Raw genomic sequence first — 21,220 nt, 5'->3', positions numbered from 1 at the left:
TTCCATAAAAAAATTTCTGATCACAAAAAAATATGATTGATTATGCAATATAAACAACTTCCTCTGCAACTTCTAGACAAACGAAAACGGATTTACAAAACAGTAAAGTTATGGGTAACTATCAAGAAAAAATGATCCAAACACTTATCCTTCTCTATGTCCTTGCTTGATTTCAATTCTTGATTGACAATGGAACATTGTACAGAAGAAAAATATACAGTATATGATTGTCAGGTAGCTATCAGATCAAATTATTCATCATTGTCTGAGCTACTGAGGTGAATAATGAGCTACATGATACTGAGGTCAACATGGGTGATACTAATAATGATATAGGTTATACTGAGGTTAACACGGGTGATACTGATACTAATATGGAGGTTATTGACGCTATATGGAGGATACTTTATACAGATAATATTATTGGGGGATATAATGAGGATGTGGATCATGAGGTGAATAACTGGTTAGTGGAGGATTGTGAGTATAATAGCCAGGGTTACAATATGTGTGTGTGTGTATATATATATATATATATATATATATATATATATATAATATATGTATAATATATATATATATATATATATATATATATATATATATATATACACATATTGTACCCTGCTATTATACTCACAATCCTCCACTAACCAGTTTATTCACCTCATGATCCACATCCTCATTATATCCCCCATAATGTTAGTCTGTATAAGTCCTCCCCATATGCGTCAATAACCTCCTATATATATATATATATATATATATAATATATATATATATATATATATATATATATATATATATATATATATATGATATTATATATATATGTGTATGTATATATATATATATATATATATATATATATATATATATATTATATATATATATATATGTGAATAACTTGATCACGAAGTATATAAAACATGATGCTATGTATAAATAAAGGTTTTTTGCCACGAAGGAAAAAATGAAAAAGCGAGATAACCAAGTACTTGCGGTCCTATTCGGACCCTTTACTGAGGGTCCGAACGGGACCGAAAGTACTTGGCTATCTTGCTTTTGATTTTTTCCTTCGTGGCAAAAAACCTTTATATATATATATATATATATATATATATATATATATATATATATATACATGTATATATATTATATATCTATATATATATATATATATATATATATATATATATATAGTTTACGTATGAGCCCGGCCTTGAAAGAGCTCCGATACGTAAAACCAGGAATAGTTGAAGAAGAAAAAACAATAAATTACTTGAACTTACCGTAAAAAGGATTATAGTGATAATTTACTCTAGAGGAAAGGTCGCCAGAAACTCAGCCAATTACTTTACAGCTATTTATTTACAAGAGGCCCTTACTGGCCTGGAGAAAGTAAATGCAGCGTCCACACGTTGGGACCCATATATCTCTCACAAATAGATAGCTGGCTAAAATGTGATTAAAGTAATGAAAGCTAGGTTTCATAATTTTGCGGTAATGCAACACTTGCGGGCAGATAGACTTGACACGTGGCTCAGGGAATCTGGAAAAGAATCCCAGATTAGACAAAGATAAAAGAAAAGGATTTATTGCCCAATTTCAATTGTTTTAGTTCTCTAACACTGGGGAAAAGGAACTTTAATGTTTCACTGAGGTATGCAATGACTTCATTTGTCTGGGACGATCACACAAGGGGAAGCATGCGGCCATGAGGCAGTGAGAGGAAACAAGGGATGAGTTCTTCTGATATAAAGTTTGAATTGGGGAAAATGGGATCAAATAGATAATAGGATGTAAGGGACTGGCAATATGCTGTTTCTCAAGACGTACCTGGATGCCGTGTTCAGTGGATCTTTGTAGAAAATGTGGCGCCCGGCTTTGTCTTAGGTCTGGGTCTCTTGGCGCGCCAGTACGCCATGGATAGGCCTAAACTGTGGGAAGGCTGGCTGCGGACATCCGTCCGAGGTCACGTCTGGAGACGACTGGGACAGTTCGCAGGTGTCTTGCCTGGTGTTGGGGTCAGCTTAACCCCCACGCAGCAGGGCAAACAAATCCTGGAAACAGAACATACAGCCAGCAGAGGGTTCACAGGAAAAAGAGCTTAAGATATAGGCCTAAGAAGTACCAGTCTGCCTACATCCTTCCCTTCGAGATACGTCCCTAAAGCTGGACAAAAGACTATATTCTCCCTTCTCACAGGAAATTCTTAACCCTGGATGGCTAGCGTTGGTTTCCCGCCGAAATCAGCTGATATTTGGAGGAAGATGGCTGCCGTTTTTACAAAGCAAAATAATGAATTAATTACTGGGTAGACGAAGAGATCTATAAATGTAACAATATATATATATATATATATATATATATATATTATATATATATATATATATATATATAACTGAATCATGAAAGTTAGGAACGATATATGCCACGAAGGAAAATAAACGACGGAGTATCCGCGAGACCTTTCGACATGCAAACGTCCTTTACTAAGCGATGAACTGACATACACAGGAAAAAGACAAAAACTCCAAGAAGATTCGTGAAAAAGACAAAAACTCCAAGAAGATTCGTATAACTGACAGATAGGGATTATAAAGAGATTAGTATCTAGAATCCGACCACAACCTGGAAGATGAGTAATCTTCCAAACAAGCATAAACAATGTGCAATTAAAAGTTTTAAGACAATCATCTCAGATACAAAGGACAAACAATTAAAGGATTTATAGGTGGACAGCTATTCAGAACTTTGGTAAACAAAACCATATTCACAATATATATTCACAATACATGTTAGGCATACATTACAACGAAGATAACTCTAAGGCAACTATTTTTATTTAAGTCTGTAATTATACCTTTTGAAGTCATTCTTAAACATGTTACAAATACAAGGGTCTAAATGAAAAAGGCCACGACTAACACTGAAAATTACAATGAAAAGTAAGTTGTATTAAAGTGTTTTCACTTAAATGAATGAATATTGCATTAGATGTTTGCCAAGTTTTACAGAATATTTATGCTGGCTTAGCCTTACTCTAGGCCCTTGCTAAACTATCCGAAATAAAAATGAGGGACAATCCATACATGGAATTTTATATATTATGTTGTTGCTTTCTCTGGGGCCATTTTTTATTAACATTCCTTTTATAGTGTTACTATAGGAAAAAAACAAGGTAGACATTAAAAGCTTTTAACAATGATTTAATGGTTTCAAATCCATTAAAATAAGGCATTCTAGATACTAATCTCTTTATAATCCCTATCTGTCATTATAAGAATCTTGTCTTGTTTTGTCTTTTTCCTCATGTATGTCAGTTCATCTGCTTAGTAAAGGACGTTTGGACGTCGAAAGGTCTTGCGGATACTCCGTTGTTTATTTTCCTTCGTGGCATAAATCTTTATCTTTATATATATATATATATATATATATATATATATGATATATATATATATATATATATATTAAGGGCAGGAACACAAAGAAATTCACATTATTCTTTAATCCTACGTTTTGTGACAACATCGCCACATCTTCAGGGATTTTCTTCAAAACAAAATATAATGTATTAACATAAAACAAAGAGCTGTTACAAGATCCAATATGTTGAAAATGTTAAAACAGTTTAATGGTAAAATTACAACTCTCACACTTAAATTACATGCACACTTGACTAAAACTGAGACTAGAAATCAAAACAACTTACAAAATGATGAGAAGAACATTAAAAGATTTCAGCTAAATTACATATATACATAAAAAGAACAACCCATACAATCAAAAGCAAAAGTCATATATTCATGAAACTGCAGCCACAAACAGCTCAACACTTAACCAACCTTTCAGCATCAAAGATAAAAACACACTAAAAGTAAACAACGTCAAGAGGCACAAGGAATGACAGAAAATCTAGGCTAAAAACAAGGGGACAGCAGAGGAATGTTGTTTAAGGTTGGAACTCGTAGTTTGATGTTCAGAGTTTCCAAAATCATGGTTTGTTGAGTTCCCTTGTTTGGCCAATAATTTTAAATCTTCGTATTTGATTGTATTTTTACATTTACTGGTGTGATCCCTTGTATAAAATGTTTCTGGGTTAGATAGCTTACACCCAGTTCTATAACTAACGCCCCAATGGGAATCAGCCCTGACCCTGAGAAGACGCTGGGTAGATTCCACATATTCTCCCTGAAGATGTGGCGATGTTGTCACGAAACGTAGGATTAAAGCATAATGTGAATCTCTTTGTGTTCCTGCCCTTAAGCAACCTTGGTATTTATTAAACTGTAAATGCGTGTCCAATTAAAGGGACAGCTGTGAGTGGTGTTAAAAATTATATCAATATCACAGAATAAACACCTTTTTGTTTGGGCCATTTTACTGTCAAAAAGAAAGTTATTCTAAAACTGTCTTACTCGACTAGTACTAATTTTTACCAGTGCATTAAGATTTAATATAGAACTGAATAAGGTGCCTTCAATCGCCTTGCTCTCTGTAAGCTTACCAGCAAAAACTTGAGCGACAACTGTAGCCAAATAAGAATTTCAAATCTATGGTTTGTAACTAAAATTTAATGTTTTCAGTCTGTCCGGCAAAAACCGTTGAAACCCATAAGACTAGATAAGAACAGATGTAAGAATAATATATTTATAACAATTCCCTCCCGTATCAGTCCTCTACAGCATAAATCATGACATCTTACTTGGCTATGTAAAGTTTCCTTGGGAACTCGGGCAATAGACGCTCTCGAGCTGCGATGGTTTATCTGAAAGTTAAACGAGATAACTTAATTTCTTACACTTATATTCTGCAAATGACTATTTAAGAGAGAGAGAGAGAGACAGATTTGTTAACAGTTCGTTATTTCATCGAAATATAAGCCATAGAGTATTTAAAGCAAAGATGCAAGGTAAAGGGCAAAATTGAACAGTAGTAGACAGTGATTTAAGGTAGACTATATCTGGGAATAATAAAAAAAAAATACCTTTAATTTTTCTGATCATAACCAATTTTAAATTTCTGTACAAATGTAGTTACTGGTTTTGTCTGGGTTGAAATAGTAAAGAAAACAAAGTGTGCAGCTGATCCAATGACAATATCTGAATTGCTGGTATGGAAAATTCCTCATGTATAGTTGAAATATGTTGTAAATTCCATTTGCTCATGTGCATTGCATGCGACTGAAACTGCATCCTACACTCTGAGTCAGCTAAACTACGCTTTAATAAGAAGGCTTGCTTTTTCTCACCTCACCTTTTTCATAAACAGTCATTTAGCCACGTGCAGTATTTCGTAAAGTTGCATCAGCCATTCATGTCCAGAACGTAAGTGTTGGTTGCATCGTGTTTCGTCATAACTTCTAGAATGTTTCGATGGCCAGGACATTTTGCGTAGTTACTAATGACGTTCACTATCTCGGAAGTGATGTCACTCTTATTTCGATAGTTATTTATAATAATTTCTTTCATGTTTAGAGAATTATGAATAAAGGTATAAGCCACGAGGGAAAAATAACAACGGAGTTTCCGCAAGATCTTTCGACGTTCAAACATCCTTTACTTAGCAGATGAAACTGACTTCACGAGAATTGACAATATGTTCTGAAATCATTAGCTGACTATAATCATAATCTCACTCTCTCTCCCACTTGTTTTTGAAGTGACTTAATCGTAAGATTGAAGAATGCCAAGTTCTCAAAATTTTGTTTTGATGTCATCCATCCATTTTGGGGTCAAGTTTCCCTGATCTATTGCTCCCCTAGGAACAGTTTTACTCTTAAACTTATCACGTGCTGTAGAGATATACTAAAGTTATCTCTCTCTCTCTCTCTCTTACCGACCGAGGGAAATATATTTTTACAAGTAATTGCATAAAGAGATAAATGGTCACTGTACTTTGAAAAATTTCGTAATGGAACATAGTGGTAATTTGTGGAATTTAAAAATGATGTGTGTGTGGGTAACAGGCCAATTTCAGTGGATTTGGAATTTGGAAGCTGCAGCAAAAAAGGAAAAACTGATACCAGGTAAAGTGAGTTTATTTTTTAACCATTGTTAAAAGGATTTTTGAAGACTGATAAGGGATATTCAAACTAGTGTACTTGGCATATTGTTTTTCATGTGTGGGTTTTTTTTTTTTAGTGTGTGTGTTTATCTTAGTGTTAAAATTGGTACTTTTCCACATTGTGTGTTTTCATGTTTTTTGTAATAATTTGTTTGGTTAACTTAGGAATTTCCTAATAATTTAAATTGCATACTTAATTTCCTTATATTTCTTTTCATTTCTTAATTATTTCTTGACAGTTTGAATCTATTTGATCAATTGAATAATTCAATTTCTTGGATTAATTAATTTTCTGCTAAATTAATTTTGATTGGATTTTGTTTAATAATTCAAGAATTAATCAAACTTTGTGTTATTTACAAGTAACAGTAAATTTTCCTGAGTTTGGGAAATTTCACTTATAAATTTTAAGTGAAAAAATCTTAAAAATAAGTAATGCATATTTGGAAATAAGGGGGAACATTAAAATTGCTAATAACAACGGTTTTAGGTTGACCCGGTGAAATAAACCCTAGAAAAACATCAAACGGTAAAGGGGGACCCAGTGGGAAAATGATAGATTGTTATGATACAATAAGTTTTCATACATACTTACCTGGCAGATATATACATACTGGGACGACGAGTCTTAGCTATGTATATATCTGACCGTATGTTGATTGTATGAAACTGGGGTTTTTGAGAGGGGAAAACGGCCTCGGATTTCACGGTGGCCGGAACTCTCAATTCCCGGTTTCAAGACATAAATGTATATATTTCGGTTTTGTTACGGTTGACCCTTTACTCTGAATACAAAGTTTGACCAGCCCTTACTCTGCATGCAAGTTTGACCTAGGCTAGCCTAGGACCCCTTAGGCTAAGGCCCCACCGAATCCGTCAGGCGTGTCGCGTGAGTCCAACACGGCTATCCGTCTACAAGCGTGTCCGTCTTCTGCGGGTGTGGCCCAACCAGACAAACGAGTGACGGTTATAAGACGGACAATTAAAACTTCAGCAGTACTTGCCGTTATGAAGGGAGAGCGCAAGGTTTTCCTCTGACTCGGTGCTGTCAACCAAATTAGAGGCGTTGAACAATAGGAAAATCTGGACTTATGACATAACTTGAGATGAGGAAAGAGTGGAGAATATGCAAAACTCTTTCATAAGTTACGATAGCGTCCAGAAAAGTTTTTTTTAATATTGTCGGATGCCCCGAAAACCTTTTGACTTAATTCACGAGGGTGCCATTATCTCGAATATCAAAATTTGATACCAATTACAGAAGATCTGTATCAACGTAAGAAACTTGTAGTAACTCTGAGGGAAGGATTACTGATTCGAAATTAAAGTTGCACTTCATTTTATTTTAATACAAAAATTAAGATACGTAGAATTGTGTGTGAACTGAACACTTTGCTACAGAAACTTCTGCAACAAAGATATTTACATGTGATCCATTAGAATATAATAAAAAAATACTTTAATCCTTTATCATACCACAAATCATCACATTGATTATAACTCAAAGTTGGGTAGGTGGTTCAAATGCAGGTTGTTGTAGGCCTACCACAATTTCTTCCTTCATGCGGACCCCAGCTCGGAGACGCACGTCCACGTGCGGCTAAAAACAAAATGTTTTGTTCCTTGCGCGTCCAGTCCGGTAACGCACCTGACACACGCACACTCATGGCGTGTGGGGTGGGGCCACTCGTGTTTGAACTATGACAGTTTGATCGAAACGCACAAAACGCGTAGCCGTTGGTTTCGGCACGCAAAAACGCGACGCGACGGATTCGGTGGGGCCCTTAGCCTAACTTTGCAGAACTTTGAACCACTAGCCTACATGTAAAACAGCAGACTAGCCTAGGCTACCACAAACCGACATTAAATTAGAATGCTAGGACCTCTTACTTTGCATACATAACTTTGAACCACTACTTTACATGTAACAACAACTAGCCTAGGCAACCACTAACAGGCATTACTGATAAATTAGTTCCGGAAGGAGACCCTCTCGTAGACATGTTTTTGTTAAAATAACTGCTGCTTCAGCACTATTAATAATTATTAAAGAGTCTTCTCTATCTTTCTGATGACGGCTTTCTCGTTGTTGCTTAGACTGGCGAGGCAACGCACCAAAGGGCATGGTCAAATTCGGTTGAGTCATTTGATTTATTATTGCTTATACAATTCTCTCTCTCTCTCTCTCTCTCTCTCTCTAACGCGACGTTTCCTCCTGATCGACAGGACATTATCAAGCGATAACTGCTGAGGGACTGAATTCCAGTGGCGAGTCCTTCTCCTTTTATCGTGGTGTTGCGAGCTCTCCAGTACGGTCAGAGCACTTCTCCGGTAGGTCGAGTTTTTATTGGTTCCCGGGAAGGTGACTCATACGGCGGGCGTTGACTAGTCTTGCAGACCTTCTCAGGTAGGGGTATCACCGGGAGCCTCTTGATTGGCTTCTACCTGCGTGACGTCACCCCTGGTATTGTTCTCATGTCTGGTGTTCGTTTCCATGCGCGCTGGTACTTTCGTTAGGGGAGAGGGGTGTGGTCCTCCTCACACACGTCGGTATCAGGAACGCTTCTTGGGTGGTATTGAGGGGAGGCTTTTCTTCGAGGATGAGCAGCGCTTCTAGGAGACGCAGACGTCGTGGGTCAGGTGCTCTCCCGTGATCTTAGTATTCCTGACGATGTCGTCTCTCGTGATGTTTCTGCGGTGTACTGCAAGGGCGTGCTGCCTAATGGCGCCCTCCTGGGCGTGGCAGGAAATCCTTTTTGACAGGCGCATCGTCGTCATGCCGATGTAAACTCCCAGGGCATCCTTGGGCGGGGCATACGTATCGGTAGACGACGTTGGACTGCTTCAGGGGTCTCCTGCCGGTGGGAGGGGTTGTTCTTCCATCAGGAGGTCTTCTGTACGCCGATTCTTGTAGTAAATAATGAGGGACACTCTCTTTCCTTCCTCCATGGGGCGGACGTGTTCCTCTATGTTTTCTTCATGGCTGCTTCTTCTTCCTTGTATGGTGGTGCATGAAGGCTTTATAGAAAAAGTTTGATATCCTCCTTGGGGGCGAATGTTCCTTCTCTCCTTCCTCCGTCATGTACCACTTGTCAAGGGCGGCTCGAGTTTTCTCGGTTTTACGAGTTGTTCGAGTACCCATTGTTAATTAGCATCTGGGATGCTCGGTTCGAGTTCGAGGTGTGTGTCCTGCCACGTCGAACAGTGCGAGAGGGCCCTCCTGACGAAGGCCCTGACGGTGGTGGTCTTGAACCGCGCAGGACACTCGCTATCACCATTCAGACAAAGTCCGAGGTTCGTAGCTTTGGTGTAAACGGTCGTCGCCAACTTCTGATTCGTCTTCGTCTACGCATTCAAGAAAAGACACAGAGGTATATTAACCTCACTCCATACCAGCCCACCCCTGAACAAAATGACATATTAAACCTCGGACTAAACTGCCACTTCATGTCAAAACCGAAGAAACACGAGAAACCCGCCTGGAGATTGAGATGCTCCTCGACTCGATTCAGCAGTTGGAAGCAAAGAAGATCCTAAACAACGACGGACGCCCTTCAACCTCTTCTTGCTAGCAGAGGCCCTTACGGACAGGGGGTCATACTCGAGCGGTATCTACACCAAAGAGATGAAGGAGGCAGCCGCAGATCTGAAGAAGAAAGAAGACATCACCGTAAGGCGTGCAGACAAGACAGCCGCGTTCGTGCTCATCAGCACCTCGGAATACTTCGAGAAACTCGACGCCATCTTGTCTGATGTCTCTAAGTTCGAGAGACTTACGAAGAACCCTACGGAAGACATCAAACGCGACGCCAACCGGGGTCATCGCAGCCGTGAATGCCGCTACGAATGCCACACACCTCCCGCCCATCCAAGGTGACTACAGCCTCGGCTACCTTTACGGGAAGTGAAGACCCACAAGGAAGGCAACCCCCTACGTCCGATCATCAGCCAAACACCGCCCCGACTTACGCTCTGGCCAAACGCCTTAATAAAAATTCTGACCCCCTATATCCCCTCCAGGTACTGCCTCACCTCATCGGTGGAATTTTTGGAGAAGATCCGCGACTCCCCCGGTGCGGGAACCATGGCGTCCTTAGACGTTGATCCCTATTCACCAACGTCCCAGTCGACGAGACGATAGGGATCATCATGGAGCGGGTATATAGGAATCCCGATATGAGACCCCCTAACATCCCAGAAGACTCCTTAAGAACCCTGCTGGATATCTGTACGAAGAGAGCCCCTTTCACCACCACCGAGGACAGATGTACCGCCAGAAGGACGGCGTAGCGATGGGGTCCCCCTTAGGAGTCTCTTCGCTAACTTCTACATGGGAGAAGTGGAAGAAAGGGTCTTCTCGCAACAGATGTCCCCGCACATACGCACGCTACATCGATGACATCTTCGTGCAAGCCGACTGCGAGGATGAGGGTAGAAGCCCTTCGGCAGCAGTTCCTGCAGAACAGCGCACTCAACTTCACTGTCGAGTACAGCAGCAACGATCGGCTCCCCTTCCTCGACGTCCTTGTCACGAAGACGAATCAGAAGTTGGCGACGACCGTTTACACCAAAGCTACGAACCTCGGACTTTGTCTGAATGGTGATAGCGAGTGTCCTGCGCGGTTCAAGACCACCACCGTCTAGGCCTTCGTCAGGAGGGCCCTCTCGCACTGTTCGACGTGGCAGGACACACCAACTCGAACTCGACCGAGCAGCCCAGATGCTAATTAACAATGGGTACTCGAACAAACTCGTAAACCGAGAAACTCGAGCCGCCCTTGACAAGTGGTACATGACGGAGGAAGAGAGAAGGAACATTCCGCCCCGAGGATATCAAACTTTTCTATAAAGCCTTCATGCACCACCAATACAAGGAAGAAGAAGCAGCCATGAAGAAATAATAGAGGAACACGTCCGCCCCATGGAGGAAGGAAAGAGAGTGTCCCTCATTATTTACTACAAGAATCGGCGTACGAAAGACCTCCTGATGAAGAACAACCCCTCCCCACCGCAGGAGACCCCCTGAAGCAGTCCAACGTCGTCTACCGATACGTATGCCCCGCCCAAGGATGCCCTGGGATTTACATCGGCATGACGACGATGCGCCTGTCAAAAAGGATTTCCTGCCACGCCCAGGAGGGCGCCATTAGGCAGCACGCCCTTGCAGTACACCGCAGAAACATCACAGAGAGACGACATCGTCAGGAATACTAAGATCATCGGGAGAGCACCTGACCCCACGAGTCTGCGTCTCCTAGAGCGCTGCTCATCCTCGAAGAAAAAGCCTCCCTCAATACCACCCAAGAACGTTCGCCTGATACCGACGTGTGAGAGGAGGACACACCCCTCTCCCCAACGAAAGTACCAGCGCGCATGGAACGAACACCAGACATGAGAAACAATACCAGGGGGGTGACGTCACGCAGGTAGAAGCCAATCAAGAGGCTCCCGTGATACCCCCTACCTGAGAAGGTCTGCAAGACTAGTCAACGCCCCGCCGTATGAGTCACCTTCCCGGGAAACCAATAAAAACTCGACCTACCGGAGAAGTGAACTCTGACCGTACTGGAGAGCTCGCAACACCACGATAAAAGGAGAAGGACTCGCCACTGGAATTCAGTCCCTCAGCAGTTATCGCTTGATAATGTCCTGTCGTCAGGAGGAAACGTCGTTAGGAGGAAAAGAGGCGCGAGAGAAGAGATAGAGAGACTCTTTATAAGATTAAGTGCTGAAGCAGCAGTTATTTTTAACAAAAACATGATAAATTAGTTGTTAACGCTGAATATGTTTATGTGTGCTGTCAGTAAGGCCGTGGCGGAACGACGCTTTGTGCCTTATCCACATATTTAAAGATTCTTGGCAAGGTCCTATGTTCTGGCAAGAGGTAATGTTGCGCGTGTGCGCGCTAGCCACAGGGGTTACAGTAAGGCCGTGACGAACAGCGCTTCGCGCCTTATCCGCATATTTAAAGATTATTGGCAAGCTCGGTATGTTCTGGCAAGAGGTAATGTTGCGCTGCGCGCGCTAGCCACAGGGGTTACAGAGAATTAGCCACAGTACATACAAAAAAAACACAACTAGCCTAGGCTATAAATTCCCTCATAACTGTAACATTAAACACCTCACTTGATCCGCCACGACCTTACTGTTCGAACATGTGCTTCAGTACCGGCTTCGAACTAACTGAAAAACTAATGTACATACAAATGGTGGCATCATGCATGTTCCTACGTGCCCAATGTCAGGCTGATAGATCTGTTCGAACATGTGCTTCGGTACTGGCTTCGAACTAACCGAAACACTAGTTTAGGATAACAAAAATTAATATACAACTTACCTTATTTAATTTTCAAAGTCACAGCTGTCCGACGACCATAAAGGGGTACATGAAGGCATCAGTTCTCGGCCTCTTTGAAACGGGTGGGGGGATCACGTGTCCTCGCTAGTAGAAGTGGTCCTGGTATTATTGTTTTCGGACCGGGAAATCAAATCTGAGATGGGGGATGTCAGGCAGCTTTTGAGCGGATAGACACGTTTGATCAAATTCAGAAATGCCTGAAATGGACACGGAACATTTTGAAGATACCGCTTCTGGATACAGTTCATAGAAAAATAGCTTTCGTAAAGTTTCTTTCTGCATACCGTGTCTCGGTAGCACGCTCTGTTTAAGAACACGCCACTGCAATTCCGCCACTGTGATTCCATAGTGTTCGTGTGTAACATTCGGGTCGTCTGGGCTAACGAAGTTAACGCTGTGGTTTCACGACATTATCGCGCAAAATAATGATCCCGGACTTTGCTGTACGCCTTCCCAGCAATCAGATACGATTGTGGTTTCTGGAAGTACATTATCAGGCAACACCGGGAGCAGAGTTTCAGCAGAACGGTCAGGAACCACCTTGAAAAAGGTCTCACGTGTCTGTCGGTCATGCCACCGAACACCCAAGATCCTTCCCACCTTCGGCCACGGTTGTACTTCCGTTTCCCAAATTTAGATTCGTCGATCTCAACAATGTGACCAGGACCATGATTTTCTTATTATCAGCACACAGGATTTGGCAACATATACCCTACAAAAATTATACCTATCCACCATGGCAGTTAGGTGCTAGAGGCATAACAAAATCCCTTACAACACACTGTGGTATTTTCTTAGTGAAACAAAATATTAATAATAATTGTTTCTAGGGACAAACGCGACTTTTAAAAAAATGACCCGTGCCGAACTGATACCTTCTTCCCACACTTGCTGTTTGTACAGCGCCACATGCATATAGGTCGGCCTGTGGCCTTGCTGGTCCCATCTTTCATGAACCGTCGGCTTCCTATGTTGCACGTTGTACATAACCCCGAATTAATAGTTCGCAAGTAAACCTTCTCTATACAACCACTTCATAAATTTGTCGGTGTTGCGTACAAACTCGATCACAATACTAAAATACAAATGCGCATATTTATCAAACTCGTCTCCTGTTACACTTTTAAGGAACAATACTTCGTGTGTCCTCCATGACGGCGGTGACAACGGAAAGAGCGAATTCTGTGTGTGCAGGTATGAGTGTATGAATCATATTCATTGGACCACGTTTTTTATTGGTTGGCAGGAAGTTAATCCATGTCCCTTGGGATTGACCTGGTCAACCTGATACAGGATTGGTTTGATTTAAAATTCCCTCATTGGGGGTGGGCCGACGTACAGCGCCTGACTGCGGCCATCTCAAGAACTATGGGAGCTCTGATCGCCGTATCACTGTTCACATCAAGTGGGTACTTGGAAAAAGTGACGTTTCATGGGAAATATCGGCGGATGGCATTTTGGAGTAAATTGGTCGGATAAGTGACTTTTTGGGTACATTTTGGAATTCTGGACAACTTTCATTCTACGCATTTTTTTATTTGGGGTAATAGTTTTGGAAGTGTAGGATCTGCTGCGGATCTGTAAACTACCCAAAATTTTTATAACATTGTTTCATTTATTGATCACCAGTGATAGGATTTCATTTAACTTGTGTAGGTTCCAGCCTCAGTGAAAAATTGTGCTGTTTTTCTTCAATTTTCCTGATGTGAGTTAGGGGGAAATGTTTACAACACTTAGACTCTTAAAGTTTTGTTGGAGTGATGACCTTGTAAGGACAACGCTTTTTCCCTATTTTCATTGTAACCATCATCAAGTCGCGTTGTTCTTACTTCCATCCGATAGAGCGTTCCGCGGCCTTTCCGCCAATGTATAACACATGCAATTCCATTATTTGTACGCTTTATTATATCTAAATGAATGTCTGTAAGAAAACACAAATTTACCGTCTCAGAGTCATTTCTGTTTGCGTTGCGAGACTGCACTACATATCCGTCCGCACCTGTCTATGTCAACCCAGTTTGTCTGTAAATAAATCATCAGTACCCAGCTACCTGTCTTAATCTCTGGTCCTCACAACTGGTGACCTCCCGGAGTTGGTGACACAGCGGTTTAAGCCCAGCCTTTAACGGACTAATTACGACCTCACCTTCAGAGAACCTTTAACGGACTCAATATGGCGCCACAGTTTAGGTCTCTGAAAACTCCACTGCGAGGACGACACCAACGCCATTAACGGACTAATCACGGCACTGCTTCCCAGCGTGTTTGGCGTTTATTTTCGAGGACGGGTAGCTGGGTGCTGGTCACCCAACACAAAATTCAGGCGGCGGTTCAGAAACATCAATCCGACGTCGCGGTCCTCCTTTGTCACACCCAGGGGACGCCAGATACCTTCTCGACCCGCCGTACCTGCAGAGCGGCCTCCTCGGTTTTTCCCCCGGCGCCATTGCCGCACCTGCGAGTCCCCAGACGAAATCCCCTGCCTGCCAGCGCCGCTGCTATACCCAGGGATGTGCTTTACCCACCCGACGTCGCTGCCTGTGGGCTTCCCCTGCCTGCCGACACTGCTGCTATAGCCAGGGACGTGCTTTACCCACCAGACGTCGCTGCCTGTGGGCCTCCCCTGCCTGCCGACGCCGTTGCTACACCGAGGGACCTGCTTTACCCACCCGACGTCACTGCTGCACACGTGGGCCTGCTCGGCCCCCTGACATTGCTGCCTGTGGGCCTCTTCAAACCCTCGACGCTGCCGTTATTCCTGGGGCTCGCTCGGCCTTCCTGACGTCGATGCTACACCTGTGAACCTGCTCACCTTTTCAAACGCCACCGCCTGTAGTCCTCCTCGGCCCACCGACACCGCTGCCACGCCTGTGGGCCTCCCCTGCCTGCCGATGCCGCTACCTGTGGGTTTCCTCGACCTGCTGACGCCGCTGCTCACCTGTGGTTCCGCTTTGCCCGCGGGACACCGCTGCCGTGCCGGGGACTTCCTTAGCCCAACCTACGCCGCTGCCGCACCTGGGGATCCCCACGGCCTGTCCCACTCCACCACCACACACAATGCAGCTCTCTCTCGCAGTCTTGGTCACCCGGCATACAGTAGAACCCCCCAGACTACCGCCAGGGGAGGCATCCTGTCGATCAGCAAAACCGAAGGACTATACTCGAGGACACCCCACATCAAGTGCCACAACGACACGGGGTCGCCCCCTGCCTCAAAGATTGTCATCCAATAATTACTCCATAATCATTGTCTTGGGGCGGAGTATTTGTAAGGACAACACTTTTTCTCTATTTTCATTGTAACCAATCATCAAGTCGCGTTGTTCTTACTTCCATCCGATAGAGCGTTCTGCGGCCTTTCCGCTCGATGTATAACACATGCAATTCCATTATTTGTACGCTTTATTATATCTAAATGAATGTCTGTAAGAAAACACAAATTTACCGTCTCAGAGTCATTTCTGTTTGCGGTGCAAGACTGCACTACATATCCGTCCGCACCTGTCTATGTACACTTTTTTTTTAATGAACTTAAGTCTGATTTCTTGCATGATTGAGGACCTTTTTAAGGGATCACTATTGCCTTTAGTCACTAAGTTGTATTTTATCAGTGATGAAGGTTCAGGTGTCTGGCTGTTATGAGTAAACTATTTTTTTTATTGGTACGAGTAATAACCAGATATTTGGGCACTTTGTCACAATATGCATGCATACATTAACTAAATATGAAGTCACTTGCTACTAAAAACAAACAGCAGGCCACTACACTTGAATATGTCCACTCTCAGGATTAACCTGAACTTAAGAGGATAATCCTGAAATTGTACCTTTTTTAGATCAAAACATTGTACTTGGACCCAGCTGGGTCCAAGTACAATGTTTTGATCTTGTGTTTTTCTTTTGTACTGACAAATGGAGGGAGGTGATAGACAATTGTCTTTTCACTGTGACCAGTGATCAGTTCCTTTAATCACATTTACACGAGGAATTGGTAATTAAGCCAAAAGAAAAATGCCGATCTACACGATTATCACACTATTTCCAGAAAAGTTTGAATGGCATTAAGAAAACATTGCAGATGTGCTGTCTTCAACTCTCAACCTTTTGTAGCCAAACCAAAGTCCAGGCATTGGCTTCTAGTTTCTGTAATAGACATTCATAAACCAAACTAACTTCTCATCAATGAAATTTTTATTTCAACTAAATCTTTGAAGGGGGATAGCGCGAACGCAGTCCCCCGCTACCAAAAATTGCGCACCCGAGTTGACCACATTTGGGTCAATCGCAAGGGTCAGCACCACCGGAGTGCAATGGTGAGCCTCACCTTGGGGGAACCACCTTCGTGATCATGGTGTCCCCTGTGCCAGGTAAGTATGCTTCTCACCCACCCACCCAACTGAACCCTAGCTAACATGTTTCTGAGGACATGTAGCCTGCAAGTGAAATTTTATAACAAAAATAATTCTTTAAATTGGTACACGCACTACAGAGTTATCATTAAGGCTCATGTTTAAGTTATCTTATATTTCACTGTATTGTGTGAATATTTAATGATAATATTCTTGTTATTACTCATGTCTTTACCATACTGCATATGTATACAGTACTGATGTGCCAATTGTCCTGACTTAAACATTCGGAGGCTACCATTCATTTTAGGACAATTAACTCAGACTAGCCTATACATAACAATTCAAATCATAGGCTAATATAAAGGTAACTCATTGGCCTAGGCTACTATACTTCTTGGCCTATCCTTAGCTGGAACAGGTACCTCTCTCTTTCTCTCTCTCTCAAACACTCGCCTCATTCTCTCTCCCTCTCTCTCTCTCTCTCTAGGGCTTAACTCACAAAAACCCAAAAACCTCGCTCACGTTATTACAAAACCTTCCCAATGTCCATCGAATCTCGAAAGACATCGAAACAAAAATACACTTTGAGCAAATTCATCACCAGTATAAAAAGAAAAAAAAAAGGGGGGTGGGAGGAAACAGATTTGTTGTCTTATAGGAAAAAACAGGTCGGTTGAAATTAACACATATGTGAGGACCAGAGATTAAGACAGGTAGCTGGGTACTGATAATTTATTTACAGACAAACTGGGTTGACATAGACAGGTGCGGACGGATATGTAGTGCAGTCTCGCACCGCAAACAGAAATGACTTCTGAGACAGTAAATTTGTGTTTTTTCTTACAGGACATACATTTAGATATAATTAGGCGTACAAATAATGGAATTGCATGTGTTATACATCGGCAAAAAGGCCGCAGAACGCTATCTAGACGGAAGTAAGAACAACGCGACTTGATGATTGAGTTCGATGAAAATAGGGAAAAAAGCGTTGTCCTTACAAATACTCCGCCCCAAGACAATGATTATGGAGTAATTATTGGATGACAATCTTGGAGGCAGGGGGCGCCCCCGTGTCCTGTGACAATTGATGTGGGGTGTCCTCGAGTGTAGTCCTTCGGTTTTGCTGATTGACAGGATGCCTCCCTGGCGGTAGCCTGGGGGGTTCTACTGTATGCCGGGCGACCAAGACTGCGAGAGAGAGCTGCATTGTGTGTGGTGGTGGAGTGGGACGGCGTGGGGATCCAAAAGTGCGGCAGCGGCATAGGTTTTGGGCTGAGGAAGTCCCAGCGCGGCAAGCAGCGTCCCGCGGGCAGAGCAGAACCACAGGTGAAGCAGCGGCGTCAGCAGGTAGAGGAAACCCACAGGTAGTGGCATCGGCAGGCAGGGGAGGCCCACAGGCGTGGCAGCGGTGTCGGTGGGCCGAGGAGGCTGCAGGCGGCGGTGTCAGAAAGGGTGAGCAGTTTCACAGGTGTAGCTCGACGCGTCAGGAAGGCCGAGCAAGCCCCAGGAATAACCCGGCAGCGTCGAGGGTTTGAAGAGGCCCACAGGCAGCGACGTCAGGGGGCGAGCAGGCCCACGTGTGCAGCAGCGACATCGGGTGGGTAAAGCAGGTCCCTCGGTGTGTAGGTCAACGGCGTCGGCAGGCAGGGGAGGCCCACAGGCAGCGACGTCAGGTGGGTAAAGCACGTCCTGGCTATAACAGCAGCATCAGCAGGCAGGGGAGGCCCACAGGCAGCGACGTCGGGTGGGTAAAGAACATCCCTGGGTATAGCAGCGGAGTCGGCAGGTAGGAGATTTCGTCTGGGGACTCGCAGGTGCGGCAATGGCGCGGGGGGAAGAACAAGGAGGCCCGCCCTGCAGGTTCGGCGGGTCGGAGAAGATATCTGGCGTCCCCCGGGCGAGGCAAAGGAGGCAGCGACGTCGGATTGATGTTTCTGAACCGCCGCCTGAATTTTGTGTTGGGTGACCAGCACCCAGCTACCCGTCCTCGAAATAACGCCAAAACACGCTGGAAGCAGTGCCGTGATTAGTCTGTTAATGGCGTTGGTGTCGTCCTCGCAGTGGAGTTTTCAGAGACCTAAACTGTGGCGCCATATTGAGTCCGTTAAAGGTTCTCTGAAGGTGAGCGGCCGTATAGTCCGTTAAAGGCTGGGCCTAAAAACCGCTGTGCCACCAACTCCAAGAGGTCATCAGTTGTGAGGACCAGAGATTAAGACAGGTAGCTGGGTACTGATAATTTTATTTACAGACAACTGGGTTGACATAGACAGGTGCGGATGGATATGTAGTCGCAGTCTCGCACTGCAAACAGAAATGACTCTGAGGGACAGTAAATTTGTGTTTTCTTTCAGACATACATTTAGATATAATAAAGCGTACAAATAATGGAATTGCATGTATATACATCGGCGAAAAGGCCGCGGAACGCTCTATCAGAACGGAAGTAAGAACAACGTGACTTGATGATTGAGTTCGATGAAAATAGGGAAAAAGCGTTGTCCTTACACATATATCAAATTGAAAAGAATTAGTTGTGGTGATTGATATATTGTCGAGCAATTGTATACTTTTAGCTGTCTGGTTTTTGCGAATTGGTGGTGAAATGTTTTTAATGTTTTTTTTTCTCTTTTATTTCTTCTACTGTTTTTTTCTTATTATGCGAAAACTGTGGCGTTTTAGCTTAAGATTTAGAGGTCAATATTTTACATGGAAAGTTGGTTTGAAAATATGGCGAATTTCTGGCTGGAATTAAAACACTGCTGCACCAGCACAGCGAAAGAGGAAGACCTGTCGCCTTAAACTTGATACCCAGTCACATAGGAATTCTAGGCAACGAGAGGGCCGATGAGCTAGCCAAAAGTACAAAGCACATTGACAGAGTGCAAATACATATACAACTGCACTGCAACAAATCAAGAATGCAATGAAACCACTCTGCAAAGAAAAATTGCTAATAGACCATCGTGAGTGGGTAGAAAAGAACTCACCGTCTGACAGATGGTATAAGAGGTCGACCGACCTAGTGCCTCCTCCCATAGACAGGCAAACACCAAGAAAACTTGCTGTGATCATCCACATACTCAGGCTAGGATACAAAGCCTGCTGGGAAATCGTGGAAAACAGTGTCAGACCATGTGAACACTGTCAAGAAGAAACACAGCAACCACTCCTTCACTACCAGCTGGAGTGCAGAGAAATAGCACAGCTAAGAGGTGCAGCACAAATTTAAGTACTTGCACAAGATGCTGAGCATGCAGCTGCCACAGTCACAAAAACGATCATTGAAAACTTAAAAGAGCATGCCCAGGTGCTCTACAACCTACCTCCACCAAGATAAATAAGCTAAAGTAACATCAATCACCCTCAACACATCCCCTCACTGTAAGGCTCTATCCACATCATCCACTATCATTCTTCTAAACTTTACATATCACTAAAATCCTCCGCTGGGACCCAAGGGAGTAAGGTTGGACAACCCCACCTCAAGCAGTTTCTCTAATATTCAAAAGCCTTACGTTTTTTCAAACTTCTACTACAATATGACATGATGGCCGTCTCTTACTGACACCATCATCCTTCCCCTGTTCACTCCTATCTCTACAACTAAAAATATTTCCAATTTCATAAAACTAACCATGAACCTAATGAATCTTTTTAGATCACCTACGGGCCGAACAAGGGAAAGGCCCGTGCCAACAAGAAGTGTGGCTTAATACAACAACAACAATTATAGCTGAGAAACGTGATGATCAATATGTGATAATTCCTGTGTATGGGGTTTTGGTACTTAATTTTTGTGTTTTTTTGGGGGGTTTGGTGGATTTTTTTTGGCTGAGCTGAGTTTTTCTTTTGTGGCTATAATCTTTGACGGTGGATTTTTGGTGGTGATCTGTGGGTTTTTCGAGCAAAGAGGGGGGTATTGTGGTTCCTTTTGGTGTTGTGGCTCTTGGGGGTGGCACTACGGCATTGTGGTTTTATATACTTGGGGTAGTATCATGGGGGAGTTATGTTTTTAAGGGCAATTTTTAAGGCACCTTTGATGATATCCTAGAGATAATTTGTGAAATGTGGTTATATAGTGTCAGTATAGAAATTTTTGGGGTTATTTGGAGAATAATGATTTCTGAGGTTAAAAGTCTGACTAGGCAAATCTATATGTGCGATTCAAGCCACAGTGAGGTGTTCACAGGTGGATTTTTGCTGATAATGCTGTGATGAGTCCGGTTGCTGATTTTTTCCTTTCGGAGTTGATTACTCAGAGATTTGGACTATTTTTCAGAGATGTTGATTATGACATTCCATGAGGATGTATGTAAGGGATCGTTTCCGGTCAATGAGATGTGTTGCGGTAGCAATTCCAATAACGATATCTTCTTCTTTTCCTAGCTTAAACTCACATTTATATGGGGTCGCCATTGCGAATGAGTCGTCTCCATCG

General features: G+C 42.9%; 1 long non-coding RNA gene and 1 other non-coding gene across 2 annotated transcripts in view; both read right to left on the bottom strand.

Moving 5' to 3' along the window:
• LOC135212814 (uncharacterized) overlaps positions 1–21,220 on the bottom strand; it is a 508,471-nt gene that overhangs the window by 35,094 nt on the left and 452,157 nt on the right. Inside the window, exon 4 of the long non-coding RNA XR_010313994.1 lies at positions 4,709–4,771. This is a non-coding gene — a long non-coding RNA (uncharacterized LOC135212814). The remainder of the gene's footprint in view (positions 1–4,708; positions 4,772–21,220) is intronic.
• Positions 16,640–16,802, bottom strand: LOC135219393 (U1 spliceosomal RNA). Its single transcript, XR_010315432.1, has one exon. It is a non-coding gene; the product is annotated as a U1 spliceosomal RNA (small nuclear RNA).

The sequence above is a fragment of the Macrobrachium nipponense genome, chromosome 19 (genome assembly GCF_015104395.2).
Source record: "Macrobrachium nipponense isolate FS-2020 chromosome 19, ASM1510439v2, whole genome shotgun sequence".
Taxonomy (NCBI): domain Eukaryota; kingdom Metazoa; phylum Arthropoda; class Malacostraca; order Decapoda; family Palaemonidae; genus Macrobrachium; species Macrobrachium nipponense.
This window is presented reverse-complemented; position numbering and strand designations above follow the sequence as displayed.